General features: G+C 53.7%; 6 non-coding genes across 6 annotated transcripts; 3 read left to right on the forward strand and 3 right to left on the reverse strand.

Moving 5' to 3' along the window:
- The first annotated feature begins 7,759 nt into the window (after window positions 1-7,759).
- Window positions 7,760-7,832, forward strand: trnam-cau (transfer RNA methionine (anticodon CAU)). Its single transcript has one exon. It is a non-coding gene; the product is annotated as a tRNA-Met (tRNA).
- A 281-nt stretch (window positions 7,833-8,113) lies between these two features.
- Window positions 8,114-8,186, reverse strand: trnaa-cgc (transfer RNA alanine (anticodon CGC)). The gene has a single exon. It is a non-coding gene; the product is annotated as a tRNA-Ala (tRNA).
- A 2,117-nt stretch (window positions 8,187-10,303) lies between these two features.
- Window positions 10,304-10,376, forward strand: trnam-cau (transfer RNA methionine (anticodon CAU)). Its single transcript has one exon. It is a non-coding gene; the product is annotated as a tRNA-Met (tRNA).
- Window positions 10,377-10,657: 281 nt separating this feature from the next.
- On the reverse strand, window positions 10,658-10,730 carry trnaa-cgc (transfer RNA alanine (anticodon CGC)). The gene has a single exon. It is a non-coding gene; the product is annotated as a tRNA-Ala (tRNA).
- A 2,117-nt stretch (window positions 10,731-12,847) lies between these two features.
- Window positions 12,848-12,920, forward strand: trnam-cau (transfer RNA methionine (anticodon CAU)). The gene has a single exon. It is a non-coding gene; the product is annotated as a tRNA-Met (tRNA).
- Window positions 12,921-13,201: 281 nt separating this feature from the next.
- Window positions 13,202-13,274, reverse strand: trnaa-cgc (transfer RNA alanine (anticodon CGC)). Its single transcript has one exon. It is a non-coding gene; the product is annotated as a tRNA-Ala (tRNA).
- Between the last annotated feature and the right edge of the window lie 346 nt (window positions 13,275-13,620).

A 13,620-nucleotide genomic window follows, 5' to 3' on the forward strand; every position in this document is an offset into this window, starting at 1 on the left:
GGAAATGGATGGTGACATCTTGAAAATTGTCCACATTGCAGAGGAGGAATGCTGGATGCCTTGAAGCGCGTACAAGTGGATCAATGCCCAGGACCTGATCAGGTCTGGGGGAAGCTAAGGAAGTGATTGCTGGGCCCCTTGCTGAGATATTTGTATGGGTGATATAAAATCATGAGGCGTATAGATCGGATAAATAGACAAAGTCTTTTCCCTGGGGTGCGGGAGACCAGCACTAGAGGGCAGAGGTTTAGGGTGAGAGGGAAAAGATATGAAAGAGAACCAAGGGGCACCTTTCTCACACCGAGGGTGGTACGTGTATGGAATGAGCTGCCAGAGGAAGTGGCGGAGGCGAGTACAATTGCAACATTTAAAAGGCACCTGGGTGGCTATATGAATAGGAAGGGTTTGGAGGGATATGGCCCGGGTGCCGGCAGGTACGACTAGATTGGGATGGGATATCTGGTCGGAAAGGTCCGACCGAAGGGTCTCTTTCCGTGACGTACATCTCTATGACTCCTTTCAAGCAAAGTTTTCCCGCGAAGCGGCGCTCTAAACTGCTCGATGTCAACTTACTATGTCAACGTCCGGACGAAGGAGTCTTCCATTCCTGTCGGAAAACTGCCTGTGGACTTCTCTTCGTTTCCTCTTCATGAAATCTGGCCTGCACGGGGTGTGCCACTTCCACAATTGCACAAGTTGAACAGCAACGCATCCGAGCAGGTCAGCACTTAGGAAAGGCCCTACCGGTCAGACAGGGCTCGCGGGTGCTGCTTCAGACGAGTGGCGGTTGCTATTTGCATCTCGGCCTGCTTGGCGTGTATCTGAAAGCAGCACTTTGCGGAACCTGACCGCAGGGCTGCAGCTCACGAGGATGAAGGAGAAGCCCTCTTTTTTTGTCTGGTAACAGCCCCAAGTGTTCTCTTTCTCCAAAATACACCTTCTTCTTCTTCTTCTTCTTCTTCAGAGAATTCTGCCTGTTGGTGTGCTGTGACGTCTGCAGTTGCAAACCACGAGCAGCAGGGAGCCCTCTGGAGGAACTTTTTTTTTATTTCAAAAATATACTTTATTCAGAAATGATTTGATGGTCTGTACATTGGATCATGCCATACATATGTCAATATTTACAAACACAGATTCGACTTTATTCTTGTCCTTTACAATCCTGTGCATTTTTTCAATCTTGTATATATACATATATTTGGCTGAGGCATCAGCAGAGCCCAAAAAAAAACGTCTGTATGGGCCCCCTGTTCTTCTTTCGGCAGGCCGATCTTACACGGTGGTCTTTCCCCACCGCGCCTTGGCGGCAGCTGCCCCAAGCTTCAGCGCGTCCCTCAACACGTAGTCTTGGACCTTGGAATGTGCCAGTCTGCAACACTCGGTCGGGGTCAACTCCTTCAGCTGGAAGATCAACAGGTTTCGGACCGCCCAGAGAGCGTCCTTCACCGAGTTGATGATCCTCCAGGCGCAGTTAATGTTCGTCTCGGTGTGAGTCCCGGGGAACAGGCCGTAGAGCACGGAGTCCCGCGTCACGTCGCTGCTCGGGACGAACCTCGACAAGCACCACTGCATTCCTCTCCAGACTTCCTCTGCATAGGCACATTCCAGAAGGAGGTGTGTGACAGTCTCGTCCCCCCCGCAGCCACTTCGAGGGCAGCGTGCGGTGCGGCAGAGAGTCCGGGCGTGCATAAAGGATCTCACAGGCAGAGCCCTTCTCACCACCAGCCAAGCCACGTCTTGGTGCTTGTTGGAAAGTTCTGGCGATGAGGCATTCTGCCAAATGGCTTTGACAGTCTGCTCAGGGAACCGCTCGACAGGATCCGCCCTCTCCTTTTCCCGAAGGGTCTCAAGGACGCTACGTGCTGACCACTTCCTGATGGACTTGTGGTCAAAGGTGTTTTTCCTCATAAATATCTCCACGAAGGACAGGTGATACGGAACGGTCCAACTACTCGGAGCGTTCCGCGGCAGCGAGGCCAGGCCCATCCTTCGCAACACCGGGGACAGGTAGAACCTCAGTACGTAGTGACACTTGGTGTTTGCGTACCGGGGATCCACGCACAGCTTGATGCAGCCACACACAAAGGTGGCCATCAGGGTGAGGGTGGCATTGGGCGTGTTTTTTCCCCCATTGCACCGGTCTTTGTACATTGAGTCTCTTCGGACCCGGTCCATCTTTGATCTCCAAATGAATTGGAAGATGGCCCGGGTGACTGCGGCGGCACAGGTCCTGGGGATAGGCCAGACCTGTGCCACATATAGCAATACTGAGAGTACCTCACACCTGATGACCAGGTTTTTTCCCGCGATGGAGAGCGACCGTTGCCCCCATCTGCCTAGTTTCTGTCTCATCTTCCTGATCCGCTCCTCCCAGGTCTTGGCGCACGCCCCAGCCCCCCCGAACCAAATACCCAGCACCTTCAGGTGGTCAGTCCTGACGGTGAAGGGGATAGAGGATTGGTCGGCCCAGTTCCCGAAGAGCATGGCCTCGCTCTTGCCTCGGTTTACCTTGGCCCCCGAGGCCCGTTCGAACTGGTCGCAGATGCACACGAGTCTGTGCACGGACAGCGGATCCGAGCAGAAAACAGCGACGTCATCCATGTACAGGGAGGCCTTAACCTGCAGGCCCCCGCTGCCAGGAATAGTCACCCCCCTCAGGCTCGCATCCTTCCTGATGGATTCGGCAAATGGCTCTATGCAACACACAAACAAGGCGGGTGAGAGGGGGCATCCCTGCCTGACTCCAGATCTTACAGGGAAGCTATCTGATTCCCACCCATTGATTGAGACTGCACTGACAATGTTGGTGTAGAGCAGTCTGATCCAATTTCCGATTCCCTCCCCAAAGCCCATTTTGGAGAGGACATCCCTCATATATGTATGCGATATCCTGTCAAAGGCTTTCTCCTGGTCCAGGCTGATGAGGCAGGTGTCCACCCCCCTGTCCTGCACGTAGGCGATCGTATCCCTGAGGAGTGCGAGACTCTCAGAGATCTTCCTGCCCGGTACAGCACAGGTTTGGTCCGGGTGGATCACCGATCCCAGAGCAGACCTGACCCGGTTGGCGATGACCTTTGACAGGATTTTGTAGTCTGCATTTAACAGTGAGATCGGTCTCCAATTTCTAATTTCCTCCCTCTCCCCCTTCCGCTTGTAGACGAGGGTGATGATGCCTTTCCTCATGGATTCACTCATGGTACCTGCCCGGAGCATACTGACATACACCTCCAGCAGGTCCTGGCCGATCAAGTCCCAAAGAGCGGAATAAACCTCGACCGGTAAGCCGTCGCTTCCGGGAGTTTTATTCTTTTCGAAGGACTCGAGGGCCTTGGTCAGTTCATCCAGAGATAGCGGCTGGTCCAGCCTCTCTCGTGTTCCGTCACCTAGGACCTCCGTGATAGAGGACAGGAACGACTGGGAGGCCGCGCTGTCGGTCGGCTTCGAGTCATACAGGCTGGCGTAGAAGGATTTGCTGATCCTCATGACGTCAGCCTGAGATGACGTTACCGAGCCATCTTCTTTCTTCAGGCTGCTGAGCACGGAGCTCTCTTTGTGCACCTTCTGGAAGAAGAAACGTGAGCACGTCTCGTCCTGCTCCACCGAGCGGACCCTGGACCGGAAGATTATCCTGGAGGCCTCCGAGGCGAAGAGCGAGGCTTGCTGGCCCTTCACCTCCTTGAGGTCCTCCGTGACATCCACCCCCATCGTCTGCAGCAGGAGCAGGTTCTGCATACTTTCCTGGAGCTGGGACAGTTTTCCCCGCCTCTCTCTCGCCTCCTGGACACCTTTGAGGATAAAGAACCTCTTGATGTTCCCTTTTACCGTTTCCCACCAGTCCGCTGGAGACTCAAAGAGGGGCTTCACGGTTCTCCAACCTGCGTAATCCCTCTTGAGCTCTTCGATGTTTCCCGGGGTCAACAGCTTAGTGTTCAGTTTCCACGTTCCCTTGCCCGCCCGCTGTTCGTCCTGTAGGTGACAGTCGGCCAGCAGGAGGCAGTGGTCAGAGAAGAACACCGGCTTGACGTCGGTGGATCTGACCGAGAGCGTTCGGGACACAAACAGGTAATCTATCCTTGAGCGGATAGACCCGTCTGCCCGTGACCAGGTGTATCTACGCTGCGCTCCGTCTGCAGGGGCGCTGAAGACGTCGTGCAGCTTGGCGTCTTTGACCGTTTCCATCAGGGCCCTGGACGTAGCGTCCGGTTTACTGTCCCCCCCGCCGGATCGTCCATCAGCATCAATGATGCAGTTGAAGTCTCCGGCCAGAATGACCGGCGTGGACGTACCCGGCAGCAGTGGAAGCTGTTGCAGGACGGCCAACCGTTCACTCTTACCCACTGGGGCGTACACGTTGATTAGTCTCACGGGAGCGTTTCTGTATTTGACGTCCACGACGAGGAGGCGCCCGCCCACCACCTCCTTAACCTCGGAGATGGTGAAGTTGCCTCCCCGCAACAGGATACCCAGGCCGGAGGCGCGGCTATCGTTGCCCCCCGACCACACTGACGGCCCGTGGGCCCACAAGCTCGACCATCTCCTGTAACTGCTGAGGTGCGGTATCCCGCACTCTGGAGGAACACAACATCCACGCAGTCAGTCAGCACTCACTTGAACGTGTCGCAAGTCTCCAATCAGTCAGACAGCGCTCTCGAGTGCTACCTCACACTTGTTGTGACTGCTGGCGCCGATCGGTTCGTTTGGATTCTGGAATCTCAGAGCGTCTCGCTGGCGATTCTTTCGGCGGCACCGTGTTTTCCAGAAGACTTCGCGCACGTGCTGCTGCTGCTGCTGCTCGGATGTGTCGATAGTCGCGTCGCGTTGTTCGGGAGAATACAGCGTGCAATCTCGAGAGGAAATCGCCTGCTGCTCTCAGCTCGTCCTTCCGAAGCACCATGGGGGCTAAGCAAGTGCACAGCGTAGGGGAATTAGCTCAAATGGTAGAGCGCTCGCTTCGCATGCGAGAGGTGCCAAGCGCAAGACATACCGGGCTTTGCCGCGCTCCTGACGCCACAGCTCTGCGGTACCGCGAGTGGGCCGTGTCTCTGCACGGGCCAGAGCCCAGCATGTAACGGGCGACGTGCGTGATTGTGGATTGAAAGCCGATATCCTGGCCTCGCTCGAGCTGCAGCTTTCTGACAAGGGTTGCTCTGTGGCTCGCGGCACCTTGAAAACCGGCCTATTTGGGCACACGGTATGAGCCTCGGCTGCCGGCTGGCCTTCTTAGCGCAGTAGGCAGCGCGTCACTCTCATAATCTGAAGGTCCTGAGTTCAATCCTCAGACGAAGGCAAGACTGTGGTCTTTGTCACCAGACGTGTTTTCTTTCTCTCCGCGGGCAATAATAATTGCTTTGGACGGCTTCACGCCTGATTTGAACTGACCACACCAGAGCAAACGCGTTGCTGGAAGGTTTAACATCTGGGCGACACGTGCTCAACTTTTTTTTCTGCACAGCATTTTGTAAACTCACCATCGTGCTATCTGTGCAGCAGCAAAGACTGGAGCCACACGCAGGGTTCACGCGAGGGTCACACTGCTTGTGTCTCAAGCGTGTCCCCAGGAAAAGATCTGTGGAGAATGTGGGCAACGATCCCACTACCTCTCGCATGCGAAGCGAGCGCTCTACCATTTGAGCTAACTCCCCTACGACGTGCACTTGCTTAGCCCCCATGGTGCTTCGGAACGATGAGCTGAGAGCAGCAGGTGATTTCCTCTCGAGATTGCACGCTGTATTCAACCGAACAACGCGACGCGACTATCGACACATCCGAGCAGCAGCAGCAGCAGCACGTGCGCGAAGTCTTCTGGAAAACACGGTGCCGCCGAAAGAATCGCCAGCGAGACGCTCTGAGATTCCAGAATCCAAACGAACCGATCGGCGCCAGCAGTCACAACAAGTGTGAGGTAGCACTCGAGAGCGCTGTCTGACTGATTGGAGACTTGCGACACGTTCAAGTGAGTGCTGACTGACTGCGTGGATGTTGTGTTCCTCCAGAGGGCTCCCTGCTGCTCGTGGTTTGCAACTGCAGACGTCACAGCACACCAACAGGCAGACTTCTCTGAAGAAGAAGAAGAAGAAGAAGGTGTATTTTGGAGAAAGAGAACACTTGGGGCTGTTACCAGACGAAAAAAGAGGGCTTCTCCTTCATCCTCGTGAGCTGCAGCCCTGCGGTCAGGTTCCGCAAAGTGCTGCTTTCAGATACACGCCAAGCAGGCCGAGATGCAAAGAGCAACCGCCACTCGTCTGAAGCAGCACCCGCGAGCCCTGTCTGACCGGTAGGGCCTTTCCTAAGTGCTGACCTGCTCGGATGCGTTGCTGTTCAACTTGTGCAACTGTGGAAGTGGCACACCCCGTGCAGGCCAGATTTCATGAAGAGGAAACGAAGAGAAGTCCACAGGCAGTTTTCCGACAGGAATGGAAGACTCCTTCGTCCGGACGTTGACATAGTAAGTTGTCATCGAGCAGTTTAGAGCGCCGCTTCGCGGGAAAACTTTGCTTGAAAGGAGTCATAGAGTCATAGAGATGTACGTCACGGAAAGAGACCCGTCGGTCGGACCTTTCCGACCAGATATCCCATCCCAATCTAGTCGTACCTGCCGGCACCCGGGCCATATCCCTCCAAACCCTTCCTATTCATATAGCCACCCAGATGCCTTTTAAATATTGCAATTGTCCTCGCCTCCGCCACTTCCTCTGGCAGCTCATTCCATACACGTACCACCCTCGGTGTGAGAAAGGTGCCCCTTAGTTCTCTTTCATATCTTTTCCCTCTCACCCTAAACCTCTGCCCTCTAGTGCTGGTCTCCCGCACCCCAGGGAAAAGACTTTCTCTCTTTATCCGATCTATACGCCTCATGATTTTATATCACCCATACAAATATCTCAGCAAGGGGCCCAGCAATCACTTCCTTAGCTTCCCCCAGACCTGATCAGGTCCTGGGCATTGATCCACTTGTACGCGCTTCAAGGCATCCAGCATTCCTCCTCTGCAATGTGGACAATTTTCAAGATGTCACCATCCATTTCCCTATATTCTATACTTCTCCCTACATTCTATCCTTTTCCACAGTAAACACTGATGCAAAATACTCGTTTAGTATCGGCCCAGCCTCTCCTGCGGCTCGGCACAAAGGCCGCTGTGCTGATCCTCGAGGGGCCCTATTCTCTCCCTAGTCACCCTTTTGTCCTTATAATGTATTTGCAAAATCCCTTTGGATTTTCCTTAACTCTATCTGCCAAAACTATCTCAGGTCCCCTTTTTACCCTCCTGATTTCCCTACTGTCTTTACACTCTTGTACGGATTCACTCGATCTATCCTGTCTATACCTGACATGTGCTTCCTTCTTTTCCTGAAGCAAACCCTCATTTTCTTAGGCTCTTTGGTAAACGGAAGCACCTCCCTTCTTGCCTGCATGGAGTGCTGAGCAAAGGATCTTAGTGCGCTGTGACGTGGCTCTCCAGCAGCGGAGCCATCGAGACAAAGAAGTGAAAGGCTTTGCCGAATGTTGCCTGCCAAGCGCAAGACATACCGGGCTTTGCCGAGCTCCTGACGCCACGGCTCTGCGGTACCGCGAGTGGGCCGTGTCTCTGCACGGGCCAGAGCCCAGCATGTAACGGGCGAGGTGCGTGATTGTGGATTGAAAGCCGATATCCTGGCCTCACTGGAGCTGCAGCTTTCTGACGAGGGTTGCTCTGTGGCTCGCGGCACCTTGAAAACCGGCCTATTTGGGCACGCGGTATGAGCCTCGGCTGTCGGCTGGCCTTCTTAGCGCAGTAGGCAGCGCGTCAGTCTCATAATCTGAAGGTCCTGAGTTCAATCTTCAGAGAAGGCAAGACTGTGGCCTTTGTCACCGGACGTGTTTTCTTTCTCTCCGCGGGCAATAATAATTGCTTTGGACGGCTTCACGCCTGATTTGAACTGACCACACCAGAGCAAACGCGTCGCTGGAAGGTTTAACATCTGGGCGACACGTGCTCAACTTTTTTTTCTGCACAGCATTTTGTAAACTCACCATCGTGCTATCTGTGCAGCAGCAAAGACTGGAGCCACACGCAGGGTTCACGCGAGGGTCACACTGCTTGCGTCTCAAGCGTGTCCCCAGGAAAAGCACTGTGGAGAATGTGGGCATCGATCCCACTACCTCTCGCATGCGAAGCGAGCGCTCTACCATTTGAGCTAATTCCCCTACGACGTGCACTTGCTTAGCCCCCATGGTGCTTCGGAACGATGAGCTGAGAGCAGCAGGTGATTTCCTCTCGAGATTGCACGCTGTATTCAACCGAACAACGCGACGCGACTATCGACACATCCGAGCAGCAGCAGCAGCAGCACGTGCGCGAAGTCTTCTGGAAAACACGGTGCCGCCGAAAGAATCGCCAGCGAGACGCTCTGAGATTCCAGAATCCAAACGAACCGATCGGCGCCAGCAGTCACAACAAGTGTGAGGTAGCACTCGAGAGCGCTGTCTGACTGATTGGAGACTTGCGACACGTTCAAGTGAGTGCTGACTGACTGCGTGGATGTTGTGTTCCTCCAGAGGGCTCCCTGCTGCTCGTGGTTTGCAACTGCAGACGTCACAGCACACCAACAGGCAGACTTCTCTGAAGAAGAAGAAGAAGAAGAAGGTGTATTTTGGAGAAAGAGAACACTTGGGGCTGTTACCAGACGAAAAAAGAGGGCTTCTCCTTCATCCTCGTGAGCTGCAGCCCTGCGGTCAGGTTCCGCAAAGTGCTGCTTTCAGATACACGCCAAGCAGGCCGAGATGCAAAGAGCAACCGCCACTCGTCTGAAGCAGCACCCGCGAGCCCTGTCTGACCGGTAGGGCCTTTCCTAAGTGCTGACCTGCTCGGATGCGTTGCTGTTCAACTTGTGCAACTGTGGAAGTGGCACACCCCGTGCAGGCCAGATTTCATGAAGAGGAAACGAAGAGAAGTCCACAGGCAGTTTTCCGACAGGAATGGAAGACTCCTTCGTCCGGACGTTGACATAGTAAGTTGTCATCGAGCAGTTTAGAGCGCCGCTTCGCGGGAAAACTTTGCTTGAAAGGAGTCATAGAGTCATAGAGATGTACGTCACGGAAAGAGACCCGTCGGTCGGACCTTTCCGACCAGATATCCCATCCCAATCTAGTCGTACCTGCCGGCACCCGGGCCATATCCCTCCAAACCCTTCCTATTCATATAGCCACCCAGATGCCTTTTAAATATTGCAATTGTCCTCGCCTCCGCCACTTCCTCTGGCAGCTCATTCCATACACGTACCACCCTCTGTGTGAAAAAGGTGCCCCTTAGTTCTCTTTCATATCTTTTCCCTCTCACCCTAAACCTCTGCCCTCTAGTGCTGGTCTCCCGCACCCCAGGGAAAAGACTTTCTCTCTTTATCCGATCTATACGCCTCATGATTTTATATCACCCATACAAATATCTCAGCAAGGGGCCCAGCAATCACTTCCTTAGCTTCCCCCAGACCTGATCAGGTCCTGGGCATTGATCCACTTGTACGCGCTTCAAGGCATCCAGCATTCCTCCTCTGCAATGTGGACAATTTTCAAGATGTCACCATCCATTTCCCTATATTCTATACTTCTCCCTACATTCTATCCTTTTCCACAGTAAACACTGATGCAAAATACTCGTTTAGTATCGGCCCAGCCTCTCCTGCGGCTCGGCACAAAGGCCGCTGTGCTGATCCTCGAGGGGCCCTATTCTCTCCCTAGTCACCCTTTTGTCCTTATAATGTATTTGCAAAATCCCTTTGGATTTTCCTTAACTCTATCTGCCAAAACTATCTCAGGTCCCCTTTTTACCCTCCTGATTTCCCTTCTGTCTTTACACTCTTGTACGGATTCACTCGATCTATCCTGTCTATACCTGACATGTGCTTCCTTCTTTTCCTGAAGCAAACCCTCATTTTCTTAGGCTCTTTGGTAAACGGAAGCACCTCCCTTCTTGCCTGCATGGAGTGCTGAGCAAAGGATCTTAGTGCGCTGTGACGTGGCTCTCCAGCAGCGGAGCCATCGAGACAAAGAAGTGAAAGGCTTTGCCGAATGTTGCCTGCCAAGCGCAAGACATACCGGGCTTTGCCGAGCTCCTGACGCCACGGCTCTGCGGTACCGCGAGTGGGCCGTGTCTCTGCACGGGCCAGAGCCCAGCATGTAACGGGCGACGTGCGTGATTGTGGATTGAAAGCCGATATCCTGGCCTCACTGGAGCTGCAGCTTTCTGACGAGGGTTGCTCTGTGGCTCGCGGCACCTTGAAAACCGGCCTATTTGGGCACGCGGTATGAGCCTCGGCTGTCGGCTGGCCTTCTTAGCGCAGTAGGCAGCGCGTCAGTCTCATAATCTGAAGGTCCTGAGTTCAATCTTCTGAGAAGGCAAGACTGTGGCCTTTGTCACCGGACGTGTTTTCTTTCTCTCCGCGGGCAATAATAATTGCTTTGGACGGCTTCACGCCTGATTTGAACTGACCACACCAGAGCAAACGCGTCGCTGGAAGGTTTAACATCTGGGCGACACGTGCTCAACTTTTTTTTCTGCACAGCATTTTGTAAACTCACCATCGTGCTATCTGTGCAGCAGCAAAGACTGGAGCCACACGCAGGGTTCACGCGAGGGTCACACTGCTTGCGTCTCAAGCGTGTCCCCAGGAAAAGCACTGTGGAGAATGTGGGCATCGATCCCACTACCTCTCGCATGCGAAGCGAGCGCTCTACCATTTGAGCTAATTCCCCTACGACGTGCACTTGCTTAGCCCCCATGGTGCTTCGGAACGATGAGCTGAGAGCAGCAGGTGATTTCCTCTCGAGATTGCACGCTGTATTCAACCGAACAACGCGACGCGACTATCGACACATCCGAGCAGCAGCAGCAGCAGCACGTGCGCGAAGTCTTCTGGAAAACACGGTGCCGCCGAAAGAATCGCCAGCGAGACGCTCTGAGATTCCAGAATCCAAACAAACCGATCGGCGCCAGCAGTCACAACAAGTGTGAGGTAGCACTCGAGAGCGCTGTCTGACTGATTGGAGACTTGCGACACGTTCAAGTGAGTGCTGACTGACTGCGTGGATGTTGTGTTCCTCCAGAGGGCTCCCTGCTGCTCGTGGTTTGCAACTGCAGACGTCACAGCACACCAACAGGCAGACTTCTCTGAAGAAGAAGAAGAAGAAGAAGGTGTATTTTGGAGAAAGAGAACACTTGGGGCTGTTACCAGACGAAAAAAGAGGGCTTCTCCTTCATCCTCGTGAGCTGCAGCCCTGCGGTCAGGTTCCGCAAAGTGCTGCTTTCAGATACACGCCAAGCAGGCCGAGATGCAAAGAGCAACCGCCACTCGTCTGAAGCAGCACCCGCGAGCCCTGTCTGACCGGTAGGGCCTTTCCTAAGTGCTGACCTGCTCGGATGCGTTGCTGTTCAACTTGTGCAACTGTGGAAGTGGCACACCCCGTGCAGGCCAGATTTCATGAAGAGGAAACGAAGAGAAGTCCACAGGCAGTTTTCCGACAGGAATGGAAGACTCCTTCGTCCGGACGTTGACATAGTAAGTTGTCATCGAGCAGTTTAGAGCGCCGCTTCGCGGGAAAACTTTGCTTGAAAGGAGTCATAGAGTCATAGAGATGTACGTCACGGAAAGAGACCCGTCGGTCGGACCTTTCCGACCAGATATCCCATCCCAATCTAGTCGTACCTGCCGGCACCCGGGCCATATCCCTCCAAACCCTTCCTATTCATATAGCCACCCAGATGCCTTTTAAATATTGCAATTGTCCTCGCCTCCGCCACTTCCTCTGGCAGCTCATTCCATACACGTACCACCCTCTGTGTGAAAAAGGTGCCCCTTAGTTCTCTTTCATATCTTTTCCCTCTCACCCTAAACCTCTGCCCTCTAGTGCTGGTCTCCCGCACCCCAGGGAAAAGACTTTCTCTCTTTATCCGATCTATACGCCTCATGATTTTATATCACCCATACAAATATCTCAGCAAGGGGCCCAGCAATCACTTCCTTAGCTTCCCCCAGACCTGATCAGGTCCTGGGCATTGATCCACTTGTACGCGCTTCAAGGCATCCAGCATTCCTCCTCTGCAATGTGGACAATTTTCAAGATGTCACCATCCATTTCCCTATATTCTATACTTCTCCCTACATTCTATCCTTTTCCACAGTAAACACTGATGCAAAATACTCGTTTAGTATCGGCCCAGCCTCTCCTGCGGCTCGGCACAAAGGCCGCTGTGCTGATCCTCGAGGGGCCCTATTCTCTCCCTAGTCACCCTTTTGTCCTTATAATGTATTTGCAAAATCCCTTTGGATTTTCCTTAACTCTATCTGCCAAAACTATCTCAGGTCCCCTTTTTACCCTCCTGATTTCCCTTCTGTCTTTACACTCTTGTACGGATTCACTCGATCTATCCTGTCTATACCTGACATGTGCTTCCTTCTTTTCCTGAAGCAAACCCTCATTTTCTTAGGCTCTTTGGTAAACGGAAGCACCTCCCTTCTTGCCTGCATGGAGTGCTGAGCAAAGGATCTTAGTGCGCTGTGACGTGGCTCTCCAGCAGCGGAGCCATCGAGACAAAGAAGTGAAAGGCTTTGCCGAATGTTGCCTGCCAAGCGCAAGACATACCGGGCTTTGCCGAGCTCCTGACGCCACGGCTCTGCGGTACCGCGAGTGGGCCGTGTCTCTGCACGGGCCAGAGCCCAGCATGTAACGGGCGACGTGCGTGATTGTGGATTGAAAGCCGATATCCTGGCCTCACTGGAGCTGCAGCTTTCTGACGAGGGTTGCTCTGTGGCTCGCGGCACCTTGAAAACCGGCCTATTTGGGCACGCGGTATGAGCCTCGGCTGTCGGCTGGCCTTCTTAGCGCAGTAGGCAGCGCGTCAGTCTCATAATCTGAAGGTCCTGAGTTCAATCTTCTGAGAAGGCAAGACTGTGGCCTTTGTCACCGGACGTGTTTTCTTTCTCTCCGCGGGCAATAATAATTGCTTTGGACGGCTTCACGCCTGATTTGAACTGACCACACCAGAGCAAACGCGTCGCTGGAAGGTTTAACATCTGGGCGACACGTGCTCAACTTTTTTTTCTGCACAGCATTTTGTAAACTCACCATCGTGCTATCTGTGCAGCAGCAAAGACTGGAGCCACACGCAGGGTTCACGCGAGGGTCACACTGCTTGCGTCTCAAGCGTGTCCCCAGGAAAAGCACTGTGGAGAATGTGGGCATCGATCCCACTACCTCTCGCATGCGAAGCGAGCGCTCTACCATTTGAGCTAATTCCCCTACGACGTGCACTTGCTTAGCCCCCATGGTGCTTCGGAACGATGAGCTGAGAGCAGCAGGTGATTTCCTCTCGAGATTGCACGCTGTATTCAACCGAACAACGCGACGCGACTATCGACACATCCGAGCAGCAGCAGCAGCAGCACGTGCGCGAAGTCTTCTGGAAAACACGGTGCCGCCGAAAGAATCGCCAGCGAGACGCTCTGAGATTCCAGAATCCAAACAAACCGATCGGCGCCAGCAGTCACAACAAGTGTGAGGTAGCACTCGAGAGCGCTGTCTGACTGATTGGAGACTTGCGACACGTTCAAGTGAGTGCTGACTGACTGCGTGGATGTTGTGTTCC

This window comes from Chiloscyllium punctatum, chromosome 5 (assembly GCF_047496795.1).
Source record: "Chiloscyllium punctatum isolate Juve2018m chromosome 5, sChiPun1.3, whole genome shotgun sequence".
Taxonomy (NCBI): domain Eukaryota; kingdom Metazoa; phylum Chordata; class Chondrichthyes; order Orectolobiformes; family Hemiscylliidae; genus Chiloscyllium; species Chiloscyllium punctatum.